At 39.1% G+C, this 26,568-nt stretch overlaps 1 protein-coding gene across 1 annotated transcript in view; it reads left to right on the top strand.

Moving 5' to 3' along the window:
- zfhx3 (zinc finger homeobox 3) overlaps positions 1-26,568 on the top strand; it is a 460,260-nt gene that overhangs the window by 217,374 nt on the left and 216,318 nt on the right. The gene's annotated exons all lie outside the window — the stretch shown is intronic.

Genomic DNA, 26,568 nt, shown 5'->3' with positions numbered 1-26,568 from the left:
TATAATTCTAAAGTTAAACCTCGATTTTTGATACCAATTGTAAAACTTTTTTCTGTTTAGTGTTATCACACATTTGCAAATTGCTTTAGCAATCAAAGTGAAGATGTTTTTAATGCCAGTAAAGCTTGTTGAGTTGAAATAAACTGAATTTAATTGACGAGAGAGTAAGGATTAACATGAGGGACAGGAGCCATAGGCCAGACTTGAACCTGGGCTGCCTGCATACAAAAGGTTTGACTTAACCGTTAGACCATCAACACCCCAGTTACAGCTGTTTTTGTTTCATTTTTGATTTTTTTAAACTAAGATTGACTGACTTTCTGTTTGGAGAGCAGAAGGACTCTTTGGTATATCAAAGATTATGACATGAACTTTACCACATACAAAGGAACTTGTTATGTATTGAAAATGAAAAAAGTAAACAGTAAACAAGGTAAATGTTTGGTAACACAAGGTTTAGATGACCTTCAACTTGTTAACTAAGCTGTTTGTGACTATTTTTAAACTGAAGTGAGACATTTCACATCACCGTGGCTACAGGGAGATGTTGCAGTGGCTTAACCAATTTGTGCTGAACGGGACAATAAAGCATGCGATTCATGTGACAAGAGACAAAAAGACACTTTCTTGGGGGGTTGGAGCTATTTGGCATCTAGAATAACATTTTAAAACCTCTTTCACCACAACTGTCTTTACATTTTGCTTCAGGACTCATGAAATTTGCACAAAAACTTCACCTCGTGTGATTTTTGGCACTGGTTATTAGACCAAGACATGTCTTTATCTACTCTTAGTTTCTAGCTACATTTATTCTTTTTTTCTTCTTCCTTTTTTTTTTTTGTAGCTATGCTATGTTTATACCACTGTATGTTATTTTGATAGAAAAGAGGCATTAAATGTGCCAAAAGTAATCAAATTTGGGTTTTTATGTCATGTTTTTGGCCTTTTATGATAGGATTTATGCTTACGAAAAATGTGTGTTTTAATCATTTCATCAAGGAAAAAAACAATCATCTATAATGAATACATCTTTAACAATCTAAGCCTATGAAAATGAGCCATCTGATTTAGATGTCTTATTTGCAACAATAGTTTGATAATATCTTGTTGAATCATGTCTTGATTAAGCTAAGAAGATAGCTACATAGATACAAACTGTAATGTCATCATTTTATAGTGTATTAAAACTGACATTTTAAGAAATCGCCTTAGCTGTTTCTATCTAATAAAGACAAGATTTATGCAAGTTTTATAATCAAGACTTATTAAATGGTGTCTTCCTATATTAGATTCAATGATCTACTTAAGTGTATTTTATAGTTATGAAGTATGAAGTGTGATTACACATACAGGATTCATTATTGCTTACTAGCACAGTGGGTCTTGTAAATATATTTGAGTAACCATTAGACAGTAGCTGAATAATTAGGATCATAATCTTTGCTTACTTTAAGCTTCTGCTGTCATAAGCTTTTTCACACACACATTTTCACTCACACATTCACTCACACACAGGAGACGCCTCTTCTTCAGTCAGTCACTGCCCTGACCTTGACCCTTAAAGGTTCAGTGGTCTGGAGGATGAAGGTCAGGATGATCTGATGTCAAAGATGCAATCAGACGCTCTTTTCAACTTCGACACTACGAGTTAGGATAAGGTTTGGATGTGGGGGCTGGACACTCCTCAAAGTGATTCCTTTATTTAAAATATTTTCACCACAGGTGCTTCTTTAAACAAGAGCTGATAAGTGAAAATCACATGTAAATGTGCACCGCAGACTGACCTCTGACCTCTGTGTGAGTGTGGATCTGTGACCAGTGTCTGACCCGTAATCCTCTCCTAAATGGTTTGACAATTGAGAGACATATTGATCTGGTCAGTCTTCTGGCTGAAGGGTCAAGAGCGTGACCCACAGCCTTAGTGAGCTTTGTGTCTGCAGGTACAGAAGTGTAGTCACCAGCACCACCTGTAGACATAGTTGAAGCTACTGTAGGTGAAAGATGAGGCTTCTGTTTCAATCCTCAGGCCAACAGGCTTTTACACGTGCTCTCACGTCACTCTCCTCTGTACGTTAATGAGGATTACAATGAAACTATGTGGAAAAGATTGGAAAAATAACACATTAGAGGTTACAGGACAGGCTCAGGAAATAGCTTCTTTTTCTCTTTAAGACAGCACAAATTGCTTAAAGAAAAGCTTATGCCTGAGAGCTTTAGTAACCTACACCTTCTGAACCCCCCTCCCCTCCCCAAACAGAAAAAAAATATGTCTGTAAGCTCCCCCAGCTTTCCCCACTGTGCTTGGGCGGCTGCTCTCCTCTGGGCCGGCCAGCTCCCACATCTGGCCAGACAGAGGAGAAGAGAGAAAACATGAGGAAATTCTCTGGTCAGCCGCTAGTTCTCCCTCTTGCATGCTGAAATCCTCCTCCCCTCTCTCTCTCTTTCTCTCTCTCTCTCTCACTTGGATTCCTTCAGAGTGACCAGCGATAGAGCAACATCTGGAAGGAGCAGCAGTTTTCTTTCCCCATGTTTTTTCGGGGAGATCTAGGCCCCCGATAATCCGTTTCCCTCCTCATTAAAGGAGCTGAATAAACACAGGCCTCTTCCAGTTGTTCCTATGAATTTCCTCACCGGGCGTCAGGAGACCCGAGCAGGGGCTACCGGATCAAAGCAGCCGGCAGGCCCATGTGTGCCGAGAAGTGAGAGTGTGTTCCGGGGTTGGGCCCATTACCTTTCTCCCTGGGAGCCTTTGAGACCCCTGAGGTCGCTGGCTGTCAGCTCTTTGGCCCGAGCTCAGCAAGAGGAAGAGAAGGAGGAAAAGGGAAGGGAAAGGAAAAGACGAAAAGGTAAAGGAAAAGTTGGACGAGGGAGATACCCTGTATGAGGGAACATGAGGGAGCAGAAGGAAAATGGATAGATACAGTCATGTTGTTATCTGACAGAGATATTAAGTCTAAGATTATTTATATGTGATTGATTTGACAGACCGAATGTGAAGTACACACTCTACTAGATAAGCGGACTGATTTTGGGCCTGATTTTGCCCTTCAAACAAACTAAGCAAAGTCCTCTTGTTCCTTCTTTTTTTAATTGTTCAAAAGATTGACCAAGTTACCCCCCTTGACAAAGATTTGGATAGCCATGAACCTACACAGCCATTATCATTCAAGATTTTTCCTGAACTTCCAGCACCTGCACCAATTTCAAATCATAAATATTAAACTTGTTCAATATTTAAGATGCCATCTCTGATAGTGTGGGGGAACCCCCCGAACAGCTAAGCATCCGACTCCGTGGATTGTCATGTGGAATAAAACAATAGCCAACTAGGAATTGTGCTGACCTAAGAAGGCAGCCTGATGCAGAACTTTGAGAAAAGCCTCTGTTTAGTGAAGTTAACACACGCAAACAAGACAAAAGGGAGCCGTGGCTCTAACTTCAACTCATGAATTTATTAACAAGAACTTTTATCAAGAAATTATACTGGGTCTAAAAATCTGAGGTTTGACAACAAATCAGTGTATCTGCCTTTTGCAATTAGAAAAACTGCCCCTACCCTTGTGTGTGACTCTCACAGATGCAATCAATTGCCTTATTACATTCACTGTAAAAACTAATATTAGAGCCCTATGTTTTACATAGACTGAATTTTTTTTCCAATAGAAATACATATATAAGCCACAGTCAGCTATTGGTCACGAAAAGCATCATAACAGAGAGATTTGTACCAGAAAACAGTCAAATGAATCCCCAACTTCTGTCTCTCTGCTCTAATCAAAGGCATGTTAAAATTTAAGAAGATTGTATTTCTCTTGAGTGAGTGTAGCTTTAGCTCATTTAACCGACTTGCCCACACCATCCTAGAGCAGATTTTACTGCCTCTTTTTTTCATTATTTTAAAGCTTGATTTTATAAACTTAAGAGATGTTTTTCATGACTGAAATTTGGCCTGGTGGTTCATCACAAAGTGGCCTGTCATACAACAAACCTAAAATACAGATTTTTTTTTCATCACTTTCCAGGGACTTTAAGTGATCAAAAAGAACTCAATACTTCATAACTGGTTCACTCAACATTTATCAAGTTGTATTTTATTCAGTGTAGTATGTCGCAACTCTGACCCAAAGGAGAGGGTAGAAAAGACATCAGTGCCCCCAAATTCATTCACATTTTTACTTTACCCGAATTTCCAGACAATACTAAACTGACAATATAAACCAGTGACAAGAACAAATCATTTTCACATTTAGAGGTTTGCCTATTTCCTAGTCTTTAATTATAGATAAATTATATTTATGGCCCGACCAAACAACAACAATCAAATCAATTTATTTCATCTGTATTTTTAATTTTTTTTACTCAATTTATGACTTTTCAGTGAAAACTAGTCTCACTATGATTGTCAATTCTTCATGTCCACCATGTTCTGTGTTTATTTACTGTGAGGTTTAGTAAGATTAGTGTGTCAGGGCCCACTAATGTGCCCCAGAGGTAGTGTAGGTGGGCTGTGAGAAGTCATTTACAAAAATGGAAAATCATGAAAATTTAAAAAGTATTTAAGTCACAATTTAAGTTATCATAAAACACTTGATAATATCTTATTATTTAAGACTTAGAAATCCTTAATATCATTTATTTTTTCTGATGTATATAACTGGTGTCGCAGTCTAACTGGTGTTGGATTAACTGGTGACACTATGTTAGACATTGTACTACGCTTCTTGCTCCCTACTTTAACAATTTATCACGGTCTTCTGAGACATAAATGCTACTTAGGAAGAGTTTGGTGTGCCACAAACTACAAAGAGAAATGTTTGAAAAGAAAATTTAAGTGACGTTTATTAAATGCCTGATTCAAACAAAAGAAATGGCAGCGGTTCATTAATTGTACTTTGTGACTACCGAAACACTTTCTGAGTAATGCTGATGTATCGGAAAGCAAAGTATTTGTATTGTAATTCCCTGTTCATGAAACACAAATATTCTTAATAAAACTAAATATTTCAGTCTTATGTTTTGGTTGGTGGACCCTAGAGGATTTCAGGTCCACAGCATACTGAAGTTTGGGAAAGCCTGCTCTTATAGGACAAAACTGTTTCATTTGTCAATTTGTCATCACTTCTGGGGTCTCAAAAATCTTTTAGTGTGGGACAGATTTTCTTCACATCTCAATTCCCATATCTTTTCTTTTAACTAGTACTTGATTTTCCTTTTGGAATTAAAAAAAATAAACAATGCATGTAAAAGCACTATATATACATTCATAGCTCATGTCAGTGGGATACAGAACCTCTCCTACATTTTAAAAACATCTCTGTCTTCATCCGGGGTTTCATTAGTTTCCCCTTGAAGAGTCTGCTTTTGATAATCTTGATTGTTGAATTCAAAATATTCATTAGTCTTTCCATAGATCTCTTGCCTGACTTGCAGAGGAGTAGGGTCTGCTTTGCGCCATTTCCAAGTGACTGCATTCTTAGCTGCTACCAGCAAAATTGTCACCAAATATATTGGACTATTGTCCACACAAAGATCTTTATTTCATACAAACAATCTGCAGTGCATCCAGAAAGTATTCAGATCTCCTTCACTGTTTTTGATTTCGCCATTGTTGCAGCCAGATGCTACAGAAAAACATATACTTTTTGTCATTAATCTACACTCAGCATTCCATTGTACTCCATGTGTTTTTTGCAAACTCCAAGCATGCTTTCATGTGTTTTGCACTGAGGAGAGGCCTCTGTCTAGCCTCTCCAGCAAAAAACTCAAATCAGTGAAGGGCTGCAGCTATGGCTGTCTTTCTGGGACTCTGTCCAATCTCGACAGACAAGATCTCTGGAGCTCAAAGTGACCATAGGGTCCCTGGTCCCCTCTCTTACTAAGGCCCTGCTCCCCTGATTAGTCAGTTTGTCCAGGGAATCAGTTCTTGGAAGAGTCCTGGTTGTGCCAAACTTCTTCCATTTGAGAATTATGGGGGCCACTGTGTTCTTGGGAACTTCTAGTGCAGCATGCATTTTTTTGTTGCCTTCCTTTGACCTCATGGTTTGGTTTTTGCTCTTATATGCATTGTCAGCTGGGAAGCCCTCCATAGAGAGGTGCATGCATTTCCAAATCATGTCCAATTTATTTATTAGTAAAAGGAAAAACCTGAGCTAAATTTCAAGTGTTTTTGCAAAGGATCTGAATACTTATATCAATGTGATATTTCAGTTTTTTTATTTTTAATTAATTTGCAAAAAATTCTATGATTCTGTTTTCACTTTGTCATGATGGGGTACTGACTGGAGATTAATGAGAATAAAAAAAGATTCATTTTACTGTAGCATCAGACTGCAACATAAAAAAAAATGAAAACATGAAGGAGGTCTAAATTCTTTTTGAGTGCATTTGAGTAAACCAGTAGTGGCCATTCAATTCTGATCAATTTAAGGGATTTTTTTTAAAGAAAGTTCCACATAAAACATAAGCACCTGTGTTTAAGTTATATTGCACATGTATACCACTCTAACGCATTGACCCCGGTGTAGCATTCATTTTTTAATTCCCTGCACTTCCTGGCAATCAACTTAGAGGGGCAGTGATTCACTCGAGAAGTTTACAATGGACACAGTAGAAGGCAAAATCCAAGCATTTAAAGCAACAGCAGCAGCAGCAGCAGGAAACCCAACACAGGCAGCAGAGGATGATGCCTTGCTCTATAATTGTTCTTCACATACTGGAGAGATGCTAAAATTTATCAAACAGCATCCCATGTGTAGTAAAAAAAAATCACCAATATAAAATAGGCAGAATAATTAATTTAGCTGGCTGCTACCTGCATGATGCGGGGTGCAGATGTGCCTGGAAATGACCAGAGTGTTTGTGTTTGTACAAACGCATTGTGTGTGTGTGAGAGTGTGTGTGTGTGTGTACAAATGGCCCTGTGGTCGTCATCAGGCTCCCATCAGCCCCTCCATTAGTTACTGAGCTGTGGGTCCGTGCTGGAGCGTACCTGCCCTGAATACTGATGAGGAAGAGGAGAGCAGGGCAGCAAGCACAATGAAGAGAAACACACACTCACAAAAGATAGTATTAACATATTATCTGCAGTGACATATTTTGACACACATTTATAATCAAAGTAATTGCATTTTACACACCTAAACTGCGGCGCTGTTGCATCATAGGCGCGGAATAGAGTAACAGTGAAATCATTAAAAACATTTCTGTCTGATAAAAGTAAACATGTCTGATAAGTGCCTATCAGCGCACACGAACACACCGATGCCCGTGGACAGCACTTCATCTGCTACAGGGAGATCATAGCTCACACATTCTGAAATAACGTCACACACAGCAGAGTACACACGCACAGGCAGCCCGAGCACAAAGGCAAATATGGTCGCATACTTCTCCTTCTCCTCCCGGAGCCGCAGACTCACGTGCTCGTGACAGGAAATCTGCAGGCAGTCATTACACCGAGCCGAGCAAACATGCAGCCGCCACGCTCTCCGATAATGTTTTCACATGTGCAGCTGCTAGGCATGGCTGTGCTACTGTGTGTGTGATAGAGAGAGAGAGAGAGTGTATGTGCAGATAAACAAACACAGCTTGAAATGGAGATAAAATTTTATGTTGCAGAATATCCATGTAGTGGTATAAAAACCAGAATAACACCAGGGTTTCACTCAATTCTGTGGAAAACACTTGTAAATTAAATTATGCTCAAAGTCTCTCTGCAGAAATAAATCGCATTTTCAAAACAATTATTTTTGGCTTAGATTAAATAATCAATGCTTCAGAAGTTCAGATAATTCTATCTCATCGGGTATTTACAGAAAATAACAACGCGTACATCTGATCAGGATTGATGTTAAAATATCAAAAATGTTAAAAGTCCGAGGATGATCAGATTTTCAATTTGAGGCCATCAAACCTCACTCATGATGATGTTTCTGTATTAAAGGACATCAGCCAAAAGAGGAAGAGTGTACAGGTGGAGTTCAAGGCCGAGGATCAGGGTGATGCCTTAGAGTTGTAGGATCTGAGGACTTTGGGGGTTGAGGGCGTGTGATGCCTTCTGTGCGTCCCTCCAGCAGCCCAATGGGACCCTTGGGAGACCTGGGTCAGAAGGCCTCTTTCCACCCAACCCTCCCCTCCATCCCTGCATTACTGTGCCATTTAAAGCCACCCAGCATCTATTTCCTCCAATAAAAACTAATAACCTTTTCTGTCGGAAATCACGGCAGCTCTTGAGTGCCCGAGCAAAGGCCTGGCTGGATGGTCTGTAATTGCTGTCCAGAAGTCCCCCCTTTGGTTTATTTTTTGCAGTGTTTTGGATTTGATTTTTTTTTTCTCCCCCGGTCCTCTTGGTCCTCTGCGCTTTGCGGCTGATTGCCTGCACGGCTCGCCCCACACTCAGTAATCAGACAGGAGCTGGAGAGGGGGCAAAACAGCAACTCAAGGACCTTTTATAATTGGGAGGGATTTGGAGGGCAGTTGGACTTTACATTTGGTGTCAGAATAGGTTGTGATGGTGACCGCACTGGCTGAATAAGAGAGGTGACAAAGTCCCCCATTGCAGTCAAGCAGTTCATTGTGAGACGGCCAGAAATCCTCTGTTTGCCTTCTTTGTTTCTGGCATTTTTTTGGGGGGGTGTTTTGGCATAATATTCTCAAGAAGACAGACAAGTTTTCTGCAGTAGAAATTCCTGGAAGCCTTTCTGCACATCTTTCTCCTTACGTGCATGTTCCCAGAAAAATTGTACATTTAGCTAAATCATATTTAGTGGGCTACTTCATCTAATAAGGAAGTGCAACTAGGTTTGATTTTTACAGTGATTTGTGGCTTTGATTCATGGTTATCTGAGCTTCTGCAGCTCTGCATTTCATGTATATCTATTCAGCTAATGTAAAATGAAAAGGTTTATCTTTTTCTACGTATTTATGTCAGTCATTTCCTGGATCACAGTAGTTTAAAAAAGAAATATTGAAAAGCTTCCACAGTCAGTAATTCAGTAGTGTTTGGACTGTCACAAAACTTCCAATCTAAAAGTAAGTTTGGGGTTGTATTTAGACCTTAATAACTTTGAAATATTTTTGTCTTCACATGTTCAAAGAAAAAGAAGTCATTTGTGTGTTTAAGTTGAACTATACAGTTGATGTAGGATACAAAAATGTCTAAGCTAGCTCTGGGCTAACAGCAGGATTGAGGTGAATTCAGTTTCAGCTCACTTCATCATGCCCTCAGGCTCTGAGCCCGGCTTGTCCAGGACTACAAAAGGTCCAGAATGTGGCCCTGAGCAACGTGCTCTCTGAAAAGAAATATATAATTCTCAGCTGTTACATTATCATAAGAGCCTGCTTTATACAAAGTAACACCAAGGACCAACCAATTAAAGTTTGCATTTATCATAAGTATGAGGAAATAATATCATATACCTTAGTTACATTTACATCAGCAGCAGTTCTAGATAACTGTTTTACTTCTCAGGCTCTTCCTCCACAGATTAATTAAATAAAATGATACCACAGTACAGAGACAAGATCAGAGTGTGTATCAGGATTAAGGAGGTAAAGGACAACAAAATTAGAGGTCATACTCTAAAATATGATAAATTACACTGTTTTAATTTCATGACTAAGCATGCACATTTGTGGAGTCACTGTAAGCAACTTTAGAGTCCCAGTTTCATGCCTATGGGTTCTTTATGCTCCATGCAGACATACAGATAGAGACAGCACGCCCTTCCTCTGTCACTGAGACCCACTGCCCCCCCAAGACACTAGGGCCACAGCTGAGCCATCCTTTCTGACAGTGCAAACAAAGTATCTGTCGTCCCAACAGAGCAGACATTCTTGCTTCCACAATGCATGGCAAGAGGTGAACATATCCTTTACACCTGGGTGACTCTTACTGGTTTTTCTGTTCATGTGAACCTCTGTGGATTAATGCTCAATCTATGTATTTATGCAGCATTAAAATAAGTGACACTGTATGTTAATATCTCAATTGCAGGGGTCCAAAGCAAGGGTAAAAAAATACAGTTCCTGTACATTTTGATAAAGTGACATTTATGGAGTAATATTTATGTAAGCCAGTCCACCAAAATCTCAATGGAAATTCAACCCCTGTAGGACCTGTATTTGAGAGTGAAACTAAACTTAAATGAAAGTGATTTATTGAATCTTGAAATATACCCTAATTGTCTCCATAGCACCAAAATGCCACACAGAAGGCCTCCCAGCTTTGAATTGTCTATTTATATGAGTGTGCGTGTGAACTCTACATGTATTGAAGTAGATTTATATATATTTTTGTAAACAACAGACCAGAAGAGAAAAGGTCAAAGTAAGACAAAAAATATATATAACTAGAGAGGAAGCTTTATTAAAAAAGAACTTAAGAAATAATTTTCAGTAGGTACTCTGTGTGGCTGTGAGATTGGCATAAAAGTGTGAATGCTTGCATGGCCGTTCTGTTCTCAATGTCTAATGGTAGCTCACAGACCAATTAGGTCAGATGAGACATCTCAGCTCAGTTCTTTTTACTTGAATGCAATGACTTGAAAATTAAGGAAATTCAATTGGTGAGTAATAAACTATAATGAGCAGATCAATGATAATAATGGAGCCTTCACATTGGACAAAAGCAGCACTGCATGAATACCATGCACTTCTTGTGGCTCAAGTGTGTTTATAAGGATAAAATAGGTAAGGTAAAAAGGTGCTACGAACAGGAAGCTTTATTCACTGCTGTAATTGTTGGTATATTCATACTTTGAATTTGTAGTTTCTGCATTAGCTTGTTTAACCTCCATGGACTTGGCAGCTTCGGTCTGTCCCAACTTGGATTTGGCTGAGGTTTGGCTGTGATTTTTCTGTGGTTGGCTGTCTCACAAAATATTAATGAAGTTGTTGAGGAGATGAGGCTGCCACACAAAGTGCTGAAGCGAGAGTAACAAGTGGAGAGACTTCCCAAGTTGCTCCTTTTGCCTGTCTAAAGAGGCTCTCAAAAATGACTGAAAATTCACTTCCACTAAAATAAAAAGGGAATGGCAGAAGTTAAGCTAATAAAAAGGTAACAAGACATTTAAACAATCCATCCCAGCGAGCAGCACACAAACTGGTCTAGATGTGTGCTGCTGTAATGAAGCCTGGCCTGATTTTCAGCTGATCATGCTGGCCTGTAATCACACAGCAAATGTCAGAGGCTGGGATGTAAGTGTTGGAGCATGACTGGGGGAGTGAAAACAACCTGTGTCTGACCACAGGCCTGTCAGTTCAACCTGTGAGTCAGTCGCAGCGTGTCTGTTTGTGCCTATGCTACAATCTGTGTGATGTTTATGATACCAAACAACTCCTTGCCAACAGAAGCACCACAACTCAGTGCATGTGATTATGCTCTGAATTAGCTTTTAATACTATAATTTTGTCAGTCGGTTTACATAGCAGGCTAAGACACATTCTTTTTTTTTTTTTTTCAGTATTTGTTTTTTTTAGTGAAAATTCACAGGAGTCTTTATTGCAGATTTGGTATGATTTGAACTGAGTGTGCATTTTAAACCAGCTGGGGCACTGCCAAAGGTTTTTGCCACCTGAGAAAAAGAAAAAACATCCAAAATTAGCTCTATAGTTTTAGGGTCTCTGGCTGCCATGGGCCCTTAGAATCATCTTAACTTTTCTTATATGGCGCCCCTGAAAACCAACATTGTCAACAAATTTGCCCAAAAAAAAGTAGTTAAAAGTATTGTTTTATCACAGGTATTGGAAAAAACCCAAATGATTCCCAACTCTAAGTATAAATAAGGTAAACACATTCAAGATTCAAATTGTTGGCCACTGATTTAGCTCAGTATGTAAAGCAGGCACCCATAATACAGAGGCTTAAGTCCTTGACACGCTGGTCGTGGTATCAATCAAGAGGATCTGGCTGCAGACCTCTTTAGTGGGGCATTTTGGGCTCATTTGTTCCAAATCTGTACAATGGGGCAACCTTGACCCTGGGGGAGGAAGTGATGTTCATTACCCATGCTGGAACCAGAATATTGTACTGAATGATGTATATTTTCCACTCACTGTCAGAGGTTATGATAAGTGTTTTTTTTTCACAACAGCAGAATTTTATAAATAAAAAATGAAAATTTACTAAGGGGGATAAATTCAAATTTAACTCAACACAAATTAAGGAAACCCCAAAGAGGATTAGGGTTAGGCACCTGGACCCTAAAGGTTAGGGGAAGGGATAAGATTAAAAATAACACACCACAAACTAAAGAAAAACCCAAAGCAGGTTAAGGTTAGGCTTAGATTAAACGGCAGTGGAATGAAATTAAAAATAACATCACAAACTAAGGAAAACCCAAAGAGGGTTAGGCACACAAACCTTAAAGGTTAGGGTAAGGGGCAGGGGGTTAAAATTAAAACTGCACCATAAACTGAGAGAAATCAAAAGAAGGTTAGGGTTAGGCGCCTTAACCCTTAACATTATGGGTTGGGGTAAGATGGAGGGGGACAGAATTAAAACTAACACACCACTAATTAAAGAAAAACCCAACAAGTGTTAGTACCTTACTTCTCGGCCCACAGTTGAGGTTGCCCTGTCACAGAGGTCTGCAACAGATGCACCAAAAATGTCCCACCATAGAGGCCTGCAGCCAGATGCCTTTTGGATCAGTTCCTGGTCTCTGCACTGTTTGTTGCATGTCTTTCCCCACTCTCTCTTCCCATATTTCCTGTCTCTCTTCAGATGGCCTATCACAATTAAGGCAAAAAGCCCAAAAAATAATCTTAAAAAAGAAAATCAAAGATGATGATTTTTTTGGAGCTTCATACTCAGAAATACAACATTTGTACCTTAATGCAAACAATTTAGCACCATTTGAAAGCAAAATCAATGCGATTTATCCAAACAGTCAATATTTGTGGCTTTTATTTTTGCCTTTTAAACCTTGACATTATAATGTTCCAACAAAACCAAGATTATGAAAGATATTGACACATGGCACCAAGCCATGAGCTCACATTGCGGATAAATTAACCTTTTCCGCTTGCCTTTTTTTTTCCATCTCCTCTTTATGTGTTCCTATCTTTGTGTTTCAAAGTATTACTGTATGTTTGTGTGCACACTTCCTTAATTGCATTAAGAGGATGACGCACTTTCTTACTCTGTTTAAGCTCACTTTAATTGCCTCTGAATGGAGCGCTTGGGAAGCAGGGACTGACGGCACAATGCGGACATGCAATTAGCTATCTTTCATAAGACGCTCCAGGGGAGAAAGAGAGGGCTTCAATTCATAGAGGAATTTCACACACAAGGCAACAAATGCTATTTTGTGTGACTGCTGTGGCGGTATCTCGATGGAATGGCATTTAATTCATTAAAGAATCAGACTTTCAGGGGAATGGAAGGGCAAGACAGAGAGAAAGAAGAGGGACGGTGATAAAAATGGTGGCAAGAGACTCCAAGATATAGGTGAGGGCCAAATAAAAAATAAGAGGAGATGGAGGGGAAGAGTTGGAGAGATAGGAGAAGAGGTGAGAGAGAGTGATCGAGGTTGATCGCAGTAGAGACACATGAAGATATGTGTGCCCTGGTGAATTCTCACTTCTGTTGAGAGGCATGCACCAGTAGAACACAATAAAAATGGCTCAAAAAACTACCCAGCCCACACCACTTTATTCTGGTAGGCAAAATAATCTGAAATATTATGTTTAAAAAGAGGGAGGTGACCCACATTTTCAAAGATAAACAGGTCGACCATATGTAAGATTTTGACATTAACACTCTCAAGCCGTTTTCCTAATTATTAACCAGGCTACTTATCAGAATCAGCTTTATTGCAAAAGTATGCTTACGCAATAATTTTGACTCTGGTTAGCTTTTCTCTCAGTGTACAGGAATTAAACACTAAATACAAAAAATAAATAAAGCGGGAAAAAATATTTAAATATGTAGAAGCTCTTGGAGGTATTATTTCTGTTAAATACAAGTCGATGTGCATGATAGTATGGTTGCAAGATGTGCAAAGTGTGCTAGATATGAGTTTTAAACATACAAAGATTTGGGCAGATTTACATGAGGTAGATAAGATCCTTTAAGATAGTTGATTAGTGCATATGAGATGAGGCATTCAACCACAGTGAGCTTCTTTCACCGTATTTGAGTTACAATGAAAAGACTAAGTACTTGCAGCATTTGATTAAATTAGTAACTAGAAAATCACTTGGAGAGCACAGACCTCCTCCACTAGCCCTATCTCCCAATAGTACAGAATCCTGTAAAAAATTCCTGGATCCAGACGGTAATCTGGATCACTCCCAAAATCTAGTAGTTCTTCCTTATGCCATTTCTGACATTTCCTGAAAATTTCATCAAAATCCGTCCATAACTTTTTGAGTTATGTTGCTTACAAACTAACAAACCCTCCCGGTCACATAACTTCCTTTGCACAGGTAATAAAGATGGTAAGTACATAAAATCAGTACAAAAGTGCACATGAGATGAGGCATTTTACCACAGAGAGCCCTCTTACAGTCTTGGAGCTACAGTGAATTATTTACTTTAAGCATTTTAGAATGATAAATATTTTGATCAGTAATAAGAAAGGTAAGTAGATGAATTAGTTAAAAGATGCATATGTGGTGAGGCATTTTACCACAATGAGCTTTCTTACAGCATTTGAGTTCCAGTGAATAGATTACTTAAAGCATCCAAGTATCGTAAATAGATTGAACTAATAATTAGTACAGTAAATCATCAGTTAGTCTGTCATGTAACTTTTCAGTCAATAAAGCCTTTACTTTTAATGAATATGAATGTCTTTTCTAAGTTCTTTCTACCTGAACTGACACCAACACTGCAAATATCTTTTAAAAGCTGATATTAGTTTACAGTCATTTATCCTGAAAAGCACCTTTCATGAGTATAAATGAAAAAGTGTAAAGCATTAAGTAAATGACGTCATGCTTTAGGTTAATGACACTGTTGTGACACATATCAGAAGCTTTTAATACGACACAGTGAAATAGGTAGCTCAAACAGCACCACTGATGCTCTGCCTCCTCCAGCTGCCCCTCCTTTTCCTTCTCCCTCTTCTTGGACTCATTTTTTCTTGCTTTCCCCCATCTTTTTTTTTTTTTTTTTTTTTTTTTTTTTTTCATTTTCCTGTGCCCCCCACCCTCCAACAACCTCCTTCCCCCATCTTGGACAATCTCGCTGTGTCTCTCCTCTCCCTCTGCCTCTCATCCCAACTCCATTCTCCCTATCCCTCCCTCCACTCTTCTTCATTTAATAGTGGACCTCAGAGTGGTTGCCATGTCTACCAGCCGGCATATTACTATGGCAACCAGTCTGAGCGAGACGAGGCTGCTGATTAGGGAGAGATGTCTAGTGTAGCCTGGCCATCAGAGGGTGGAGAGGCAAAGGGGGAAATGGTGTTGGGGTGCTACAGGGGGGTTGTATATTATAGGTCTGAAAAGTGTGTGCATATGTGTGTATGTGTAAGTGTGTGCCTCTAAAAAAAAGGCTGGTCAGCGCTCTGATATTAAACCAAAGGACATTTTACCTCAGATTTCAGATCACACTGCTACCTGCGCTTCTGCCCTGTGTACATGTGTCTGACAGCCTTCTGCTTTCTTTGAAGAGTCTCGAAACAGTGCTGCCATCATTATTTAGGCTTTTATTTACAGTGTTGAACTCTCTTAGCTACGGTGCCCCTATGGAATATGTTCTTGAATAGTTTAATGAGAGAAAAAAGTATTTCCCACCTTTAGAGTTGAGTTAAAGTAGTTCAGTAGTTGCTTTGTTTTGGTTGTTAAAAGGCAAACCTAAGTCAGACTCTGTCATTGTATTTGGGCAGCATCATATCCAGTGTTATGACATGTGAGGGACGACCAGGCCGAGCTTTTAAAAAGCTTCACCCTCCTCTAAGAACACTAATGAACGCTGTAGAGGATGCCTCAGACCTCCCAGATCCATCAGAGAAACTAATTACAAGATCCAATTAAAGAGAGAGAGGCAGAAGAAGGAGAAGAGAGAGATGCAGAAGGATGGGGGGGGGGGCAGGTCTGCCTTTACCATTGACCCAGCCGAGCCGTCGGCTCATTCAAGACAGTAATTATAGCTTATTTATTATTCATCCTTGAGCTAAATAAGATCGTGACATTTCAATAACAATAATAAGGGCAGCAAAAAAGGCAGCACAAACTACAGACTTACTAATTGCAGTGCTCAGAGATTAAACGACTGGAAAAATGTTGTTATTTACTTATTCATAACAACTCGAACCAGCCAGAAGAGCATAGCAATGCACTTGACTTGAAATAAGTCTCTCATGAGATCTCAGTGTGGACATAATCCTCCACAAAACCCAGATGCCATGCTTCCACTAACAAGTGTTTTTGGGGTCTGTATCACTGAGCAAAGACTTAATGACTCCCTCTCACTGTTTAAGCATGACCATGACTCCTTTCAACCCATTTTTAACTAGTTTATTGGATATGATATTCATAAAACATGCAAAAGATTTAAAAGTGTGTGTAAATTTTGTGATTATCAGTTTATCACTCCTGCTCTCCTCATCTTCGTCTTTTTTTTCCCCTCATGCACCCATCGTCCCACCTCTCCTTCCTCTGAGCTGAACTCTGAGGCACCTCATTAAGACTGCCAGCTCTTGGCCTCATTGGCTATGGCAGAGGTGAAGAATATCACATAATCATGAAGTGGAGATGGCATTACACTCATCACAAATTAAAGATGAGTTTTACTGTGTGGCGGCTGGCTCAGCAGGCTAGTGCCTAACTTAAGTGAGTGTTACAGGGGCGGGCTGCAGTCCCCATCGCTCCGATTGGAAGTAACATTTATCGAGACTGTCTCTACTGATGTAGGACATTTGTATATGATATCACACTTTACTGAAGCTGTTTCTTTTTCCTGGAAACTACCCTTACAGAGGTTTCACAACATCAGAGTATGGACTTATTCCTACAAGATGAGGCGCAACGGATCACTTCTGTCTTCTGTTTCATTAAAATGCAGTCTATAGTAAAAAAATGGTCAGACTCAAGCCAGTATAAGTCCACAAACAAAGCCCTTGACAGCTGTAATTGAACGGTTGCTGAATTCCTATACCTCCCTTTGAATATACCTGATCAAACAGAGAGGACTTTGTTGTCTTCTGTCATTTAGCTGCCAGGCTCTAAGAATAACTGGTTTTGATCATGCAATGCTTACGTTAGGCCTCATGACTTTCCCATTATGGCACTGTGCTGAGAAACAAAAAAAATAGAGGAAAAAACTGAAGATAAACAGCAATCTGATTGATTTTGCTTTGATTTTATCTTTGTGCACCTCTTGTGTGTTCATGAGCCACTCAAGCTGTCCTTAAGCTCTGCCAGTAACACCAATGTAATGTAGTAATGCATAATAGTACAGTGTAACACAAGCTTTAGAGTGTGTCCCATTGCCACAGGGCAACAAAACACTGTTATACACCTTGGTTGCCTTCTTCCCTTAATGCCTTTGTCCTTGAAATTCAAAGGAGCCCTTTAGTACACTTGTATAATGTGAATCAACCAGCAATAGACTGCAGACAGTGTGAATGAATAGTTAATATTTTGAAATGTGGTAAATAGGGGTGTTTTTTCCAAGAAAATTGCATGCATGTGGTGTACAGGTGAGCCAATATAGTACAGTGCTTGTATATTACATGAATGTGGTTGTATGCATGCACAGACTAAAGCATAAACTTGCAGAAACCTTGGCCTTGCAGAATTAAAGGGAGGAAATAGCAGCAATACAAGACTGCTTGAGTGGAAGGTTCATCTGAGGGCTGAAAAGCTTTTTTTTTTTTTAATTTCTCTCTCCTCTCTGATTGTCCTCCCATCCCTCTTCAAATTTTATCCCTGCAGACTTTCATACCCTCCTTGTGCCTGACATGAACAGGAGGGGGGGGGGGGGGTTTAACCACAACCACAACCATTGATTTTACTGATTGATCCATTTGCGATTTTCCCATACAGTTGCATGCTTGTAGTTTTTTCAGCAGGGTTGAGAAAGAGTTAAGGAAGCCCAGACGTGTATGCTGTCTTTTCTACTCATTTTCCATACCTGACTAAAGCAAATAAAACTAGGATGTATTTATGCACAGGCATGGGTAATCTGAGCTTCCGTTTTATCCCACACACTCAACCATACATTCAGGATCACAGCTGATTCAAAGACAAACACATTGCCCTATTGCTCTTTCAGTACACTCATACAAACATACACACACTGACCAGATCACACCCCCTCGGGGCTGTGGGGCAGTGCTTGAGCGATGTCTCCCCAGGGGGCTGATATTTTATAGTTTGTGTCCATCAGTGGCGTAGCCCGGGGCGCAGGGGTTGACAGTAAGTGCTCTCAACACCGGTGACACTGATTCATCGGAGCTATGACACAGATGAGAGAGAAGGGGGAGGAGGGACAAGCAGGAGAGGACTATAAAACATCTAAAGATCACGTTATAGTCGTGTAATTTGTTTGTGTTAGCTGGTCGGTGTCACTGGGTTTATATACAATGCATATACCTTATGAGTGAGAGTTTTCTAGCACCCTGCATGTTGGAGCCCTTCACTGCTTCTTTGCACAAATGGATTCATGGGTAAAACTTATGGCTGTGCTATGATATGGCGGACTAATGTGGCGATCCAGACCAGAGAGATTGGCTTGAGGAAGGGACTCCAATCTAACATGGCATTTCAATTTCTCCTTCCCCCCTCATGGCTGTGCTGTGCACTGCTGCACCTCTTCTACATATATATAGGGAGGACGCCTCTGAACCCCAGCCTTCTGGATGCGCATACTAAGCAATCAATGTGTCACCTCCTCCTGACAATCCTATTTTTTTCATATGGGGGCTACGCTCATTTTTTCTTGTCAGCAGAAGGTAATTTGCTGTATTGTGATTCAGTCCTAAAACTTGGTGACGAGGTGTCTGATAAGTCGCTGCCCCCCTCCTCACAGCCCCCACCCTCCTTGCATCGCCCACAATATGAAAAAAAATGAGGGGAGCAACCCCAACCCCCATCCCACCTCCACCCAAACGCACCCCCATAGCCCGTCCCTTTTCTACACACCGGGCCCAACATAGTTGTATCTGTGGCGGGCTGCTAAATTAGATAAGCGGGGCTGTGGCGCAGCGCCCCTGATTAATAAAAGATGCAGTGCTCCCTGGGGATGGCCCCTCTGAGGGCCGAGCAGCATCCACCCACAGACAATGGAGTTTGCTTGCACACAATGAACAGGAAATGGAGAGAATGAACCAGTCATGGAAATATAACATTTAAAGCAGGACCATCCAGTGACCCTCTGTAACGTTCTGCATGCATCATAATAGATAATCACTAATGTCTGAGGTGAAAAAAGAACAAAAATATTAATGCATTCATTTATTTTGGAAGCTGTTGACATATGTTGGATAGAACTGCAGATTTCCTGCTGTTTTATGACATTCAGAGCTGTCGTAAATTCATGGTCAGATTTATTTTCACACCATGCTGTGCAAATTTTAAAACTGTTTTTTTTTAATTGTTATGGCTTTTAAAACTACAAAAATATGAGAGAACCTTAGATACTGAGGTCACTTGGCTTGCTTACATATAATGTTGCTCTCAGAAAAGTAAAAGCTCACCCTCATGATTTCAGAGTCTTACCTGAAATGACCGGAACTAAAGATTATCAGAGCAGATTGCTTTTGAAAATGATTTTGAGCTGGTTGTATGCAGGGCTCCTGCAGATCCTTAAAATGTCTTAAATAGTCTTAAACTGCACATTTGAAATTGAAGGCCATGAAAAGCCTTAAAAAGTTTTTACCAGTGAGAGGTCTTACATTTTAGAAAGCACATTGACTGAAGACATTTCCTTGTCCAAATTTTGTTTTTTGTTTGATTTTGATCATTTTCCCCCACCAATGGTTGCAGAAAAAAAAATAGATAATGAATCCATAATTCAGGGGATTCTGTGTTGGATGTTCTAAATTTCCTGGGGGAGGACCCTCAGACCCCTCTCTGATTTTAACTGTGATTAAATAAACTCTATACTGGTGTAAAACACTTGTCCAGTTCTCTAACATCTGATCTACCAAGTCTCTTATTTAAAAATCCTTGCAGCCCACCTTTATTTTAACAGGTTGTCCCTGACAAAAAGCATTATTCTGCTTTTTGATGATTAAACAGTTTAGAGTCAGCTCAGCACACCTAAAATGTGTTATGATGAATATCACCATACAAAATACTGACTAGAATTACCTAATGTGCCAGGAATAATCAAATTTTGGTATTTATGGCCAAAAAATGTCTTTGTCTGTTACCACATGATATTTCGTAAACAGTACATTAAACAGAATAATTCAGTCCTGGTCCAGGGTACCAAGAAATCTCAAGTGGTATTAATTTTTCTGAGTTCAGGTCTTAAAAAGTCTTAAATTTGATTTATAAAGGAACCATGTGTATAATAATAATAATAGCATTCAACATAGGGGCAGTATGTTTAATTTCAGGACTATTATCAAGGCGATACTCAATATTAGATTTTTGATATTTACAAATTAATTTTAGCCAAAACCTATTTTAATGCTAATATTCATTCATGTAGCTTGGACTTAAAAATTCAGTCCTCAAAATGCACTTTAAGTTTTCTAAATAAAAACGAACAGATAAAAAACTTTAGATGATGAAAGCCTGTTGGCCTCACCTAAAACTCTGCAAATATATTTGTACATTCTGTTTCTATATTGGTTTTGATTATTGGTATAATTTTTAATATCTGCCGATATGGGTCACTAAGCTTTTAAGCAAATATATGTCAATGCCATGCTGATGATATTGTGCCTCCCTAGTTTAAGTTTATTCATTTTGACAACATTGTACGGACCTACATCCGTTGAAGTTTTTCTCTTATTCATTATCTTTCCTTGCACTTATAGTGTGTATTAAGGGATTAAATTTGTTTATTTTCAAACTTCACGTTGTATGTTTTAAGGACCTATGTTTTTTGTCCAACTTTCATGTAAATAACGGTATCAGTATTGGCTAAAATTGTTTGTAAATATTGGCATATTGGATTATCAGCAAAAATCCTGCACATCTCTACTAATTATGTTGATTTGAACTGCAAATGAAAGGTATGCAGGAGAATTTATGGGGTTATTGGCAAAGCATTTGGTAATATAAGTTGAATTAAAACATTTAAAACATGCACATGATATGATATTATGTATGTAATTTTTGCACAAGAAATAAAACCATTTTAAAGGGATTGGTTGAACATAGCTGAGTGTAAAAATGAACTTTCCGTACTGAAAACAGAAAAAGTATTAAAAGTAAGTAACTTATTCATGCTAGAATAAGCAAGCATTAAAAGTAAAGAGGTTAAAAGTACATTCTTTAAATTTCCAGGCTTCAGGCTTTTCAACAGATATATATATATATATATATATATATATATATATATATATATATATATATATATATATATACAGTGCTTAACAAATTTGTTAGACCACCCTAACCCTCACCAAAGTAAGGTTTATGCCACAGCTGCCCTAAATCAACAGCATTGGTAATTACCAAAATAATTTTTTTATGTTTCTGCAATGGTTAATACACCAATATGTAGAAGCTCTTTAACCCTAATGATAATTTTAATGCTAAAATATCATTATTACTGTTATCCATGAATTTTCAGATTTACTGATTTACAAAAAAAATGAAAAAATAGTAAAGCACATTATTATTTCTCGATTAATATGTCAAATTATAGTTATTTACTTGCATTCCTGAACAAAAAAAATGAGTTTTAGTGGTTGAATGTTACACTTGATTCATTTCTGACTTCTCGGAGAAGCCCAGTGAGCCGGCTCAAATTTGGGTGAATTCAGTTTGAAATCCCTCATTCCTGTTCAAAATGGTAAAATGTGGAGAGCTGACTGAGAATGAATGAGTCCGCATTAAAGCACTTCATGATGCTGGATGGTCTTTGAGACAAATATGACAGGTGGTCTGATAAATTTGTTAAGCACTGTATATATCACTATGTCAGTAAGAACATTTGTATAAAAATGTACATTTATTTTGATGGCTATAGCTAAAGCATGTGATTCAGTTATAACTTCTTTGACATTTACTTTAATATATTGCGTTTGTATGAAAACTGTTGCTTAATAATTACACATGAAGGAGAGAAAATCATTTCCTGAAACCAAATTAGCCTTTAGACTGTTTATGATTTAAATCAGTACATGTTTACTGTGTTTCTATCTCTGTGAGAGATTAAAACAGACTAAGAGAAGCTCCACTTTTATTTTTCCAGTATGATGTATTGATGTCATTTCAGGCCTTCATCAGGTCTGTTCATGTATTATCAAGCTGATATGTTTTATCAGCAGTTATGTTCATGACTCAGTCAGTAATGATCAAGTTTACTGTGTATGGCCATACAGCAACAAGGTAAACTTTACAACTGTATGCTGTAACCTATACATTAAAGCTACTGATTGTATTACTAGCATATCAATGTAAAAGTAGTATGTGAATTCTGCTGGCCCAACACCAACAGGCAGGTGTACCAGACAACACTACAACCAAACAATCATCATGGATAGTCTCACATGTGCGCATGTGCATTCATGCAGCCTCGCGGCTTCAGCAGACATGTTCCTTGTCCGCTGCACGTTGATGATGCGTGATTGCTGCGTGGATAGTGAACACTGAAGCATTTATCTTTAAATAACCTCCACCCCTTGTCGCTACCGAACAATAGCGAGCCGCTTCTAATTTTCTGCAAGATAATGGTAGTCATATTAAGATGAAAAAGGTCAAGGGTTGGCTCGTGGGGTTTCTGATTGGTGCAGAGCATCACGCTGCCCCTGGAGATAAAACTGAAAGTGATATTTCATTTATAGCACCACCCTTCCAGACTGCAGAGTAATTTTAGTTGATAGCTCCATGAAGAGGCCCAGTTCTGCGATGATTAGAGAGCATCTGGCAGTCAAACACTGAACACAAAAATGGCCATTCTGATCTCTTGCATCAGCATTTTTTTCTTGTTTTCTATGATCTAAGGCATGTGCTGTAAAGTTTGCCAAATGCTGTTTGATATTAAGTAATTCAAATGTTCCCCCACCCACACCAAGCAGCTAAGATTGATGGGTTTTATGTTTACATATGTATAAGGTCCACATATGCAAGTTGAACCTGCCTTTGACCTTCAACTGCTCACATATATTAAATGAGCCACTGCTCTACACTCTGCATTGTGTTTTAGATAAATGAAATATATTTCTTGTCCTGGTAGCAAGTTATAGCACATCCTGCACTGATCCTCTTGCATTCTGCAGCCTCCATGGATCACTGTTCAAAAAAGTGCAGTCTATCTTTTTTCTGTACATGATTAACCTATGCTGACTCTGTTTTTCCATGATCTGTGTTAGCCCTGTGTTCTTCATTGAATGCAATATTTAATTCAGGCTTTGACCACAACTGCTAGAAAATCACCATTAACTGTTTTGTGAATGAATTGAGGACCGAACTATAGCTGACACATGTGACATCTAGCACAGAGCCTGGAGGATGCATATAATCACATAAACCAAAGCCCCTCACATTGCTGGAACAGATTGCACACAAACTAGTAATAAATCAATGAAACTTTAATCACACAAACTCTGCCTCTTAATAGATTTGCCCTCAACGCCCACGACAAATTGCACATTCATATCTTGTTTATATTATGTATATCACTGTAAGCATTATGGACCAGAAACAAGGAGAAACTACAGTTTGCCCGGCTATGTTTTGTTTTGTTTTACCTCACATGCCATTTTTTGCATAATCTCCATGGCCTAGTTTGCCTTCCTCTTTTTTCTTTATTCCAGCCTGAGGGCCAAATGCATCACACATTATGCAGTGACCCAAGCAGCATTTCCCAAAGAGCAGTCCAGCCAATGGGAGTGGCCCGGTCTTGTTGAGGAGGCTGCCCCTTAAGGTCATTACAGTGGTCACGTGATAGGCCAGCCGAGCCCCCTGGGCCATATGACAAACCGAGCTGCCAGGCCGAGGTGTGTGTCAGGGGTGTTTTTCCACAAAGCATTCTATAAAAGTGTAACTGGGCTGTATTTGCCCTTTCCTCCTGCTATGCGTTCAGCCAACAGGCCCCTGAAGATCTCTTAAAAAGTGCTGATCCACAGAGCTGGGCTGGTGTGCTCGTGTAATCCTTCTAGCTCTGCTCCACCTCCCTCCCCCTGCCTCTGCCATGATCCCACCCTCGGTTACCTCCTTTTTCCTCCCTCAGATTCCCTCACTGTCTCTGGCTGATGCTCCGCTCTGATGTGACCGACAAGGTGACGGGATGAGGGGGCTTGTTTGGGCCCCGAGCTAATTAGCACACATTAGTGCATGACTAAATAAACCTTAAGTGCCGCTAATTGCTTGGCAGGGAAAACAATAACTGTGGTACTTGCCTAGAGGCTCTTGGGTAGCAAGGGGGGCTGGGGCACAGGGGACCAGGGGGCTCTGGCATGAGGCCAGCGAGACGACACCAGCAGCATCAGTCAACTCCCTTCTCACCCTCTCTGCTTTCATGTTTAAGTCACACACTACTTGGCACTGCAGTCTCTACATGCACCATATGCCCCCCCCCCCCCCCCCCATACACAAACACACACACAACGCCCAGAACCCTGACACTCTCCCTGCAGCCGTCCTCAGCACAGAATGAGCTGTACATGACAGGCAGAGACAAGCTCAGTCTGTGTGTGGAGCCATAATACATCACTGCATTAATAAACATGAATTAGTAATGGCACAATTAGACAGGGTTGTTCTGACATTTACTGGTACAATAATGGTGTTCTTCTTTCCGCAACCCCCTTTGGCCTGGAGAGGAGAACCTTTGGATGTCAGACCTTTAAATCTGTGGGCTGGAAGGAGCAGAGAAGCAACCCTCTGTCCCTTCACCCTTCAGAATAGAGCAATAGCATACAATTAATTAAATTCAGCCCTTTATAACTGTGGTTCTGGTAGGTCAGGACCCAAAAGTGGGTCGTGAATGGATGCCTTAAAAATGAGAGCAGAAAAAAAGAAATATACGGAAGCAGACATACATCCACACATTGTCAGCTTATTTGTCTAATTATCTTGGAATAACAAAGCTTGTTTTACCATGATGATGTGTTATAATCTTGAATCATAGAAAACAATAAAAAATGAACATATTATCATGGAAGACGGTGTAAAATAAAATGAATAGTAGCACAGTGTTACTCAACCAAAGAGCAAAATTGTTTAAAAAACCTTTGCAAGAGCCACAATCCAAACCTAGGGTTGTGAATCCAGTAAAGTCTAAAATATACATATAAATATATGTATTAATCAGTGCAAGCTTGGTCTGTTCCTCTGTTTTTTTTGTTGATGAGTGAAGAGAAGGTGAAAATAATGCATTTTATTGACAAAAATCATTACTGAACAACAGTATTATCATTCAAGACATTCATCTTGAATTGATAAGAAAGAAATTAAATACATTTTTGCGTGTCAGATGAGTTGACAAAAATTAAGATATGACCGGAAAAAAGGTCATATTTTGGCAAAATGTTGTATGAAAAATCTGTTCTTAAACACACCTGATAGTTTAGACCTCAACCTACACAAATAACCACCTCAAATTTTTGTAGTAAAACAAAAGTGCAAACTAAAGTCCGGAACTTGTTTTGTTCCTTTTCCCATGAATCAGTGATGTACAGTGCTTAACAAATTTATTAGACCACCTGTCATATTTGTCTCAGAGACCATCCAGCATCATGAAGTGCTTTAATGCGGACTCTTTCATTTTCAGTCAGTTCTAGACATTTTACCATTTTGAACAGGAATGAGGGATTTCAAACTGAATTCACCCAAATTTGAGTCAGCTCACTGGGCTTCTCTGAGAAGTCAGAAATGAATCAAGCATGACATTCAACCACTAAAACTCATTTTCTGTTCAGGAATGCAAGTAAATAACCATAATTTGACATAATAATCAAGAAATAATAATGTGCTTTACTATTTTTTTTTTCATTTTTTTTGTAAATCAGTAAATCTGAAAATTCATGGATAACAATAATAATGATATTTTAGCATTAAAATTATCATTAGGGTTAAAGAGCTTCTACATATTGGTGTATTAACCATTGCAGAAACATAAAAAATTATTTTGGTAATTACCAATGCTGTTAATTTAGGGCAGCTGTGGTATAAACTTTACTTTGGTTAGGGTTATGGTGGTCTTATAAATTTGTTAAGCACTGTATATCTTGAATGTTCTTTCCTGCTCACCTCTGATGGATATACAGACAAAAATAAAGGTTGACAATTGGATTTAACATTACATTTAAAGCCTACTGTACAAGTGTGGGAATCACTCTGATTGATGTGACCTGAAACTGATCATTTCTGAGGTCAAAATTTCCCTTTCTGGAGGTTTTCTGGGAGAATTACTTTTTACCAGTAAGACTTAAAAAGGCAAAACTTGTCATGAAAGAGCCACATGTTGAGTATCACTGTGTTAGCATATCC

This window comes from Cheilinus undulatus, linkage group 1 (assembly GCF_018320785.1).
Source record: "Cheilinus undulatus linkage group 1, ASM1832078v1, whole genome shotgun sequence".
In the NCBI taxonomy this organism is placed as follows: domain Eukaryota; kingdom Metazoa; phylum Chordata; class Actinopteri; order Labriformes; family Labridae; genus Cheilinus; species Cheilinus undulatus.
Note: the sequence above shows the minus strand (reverse complement) of the source record. Positions and strands in the feature narration are given on the sequence as shown.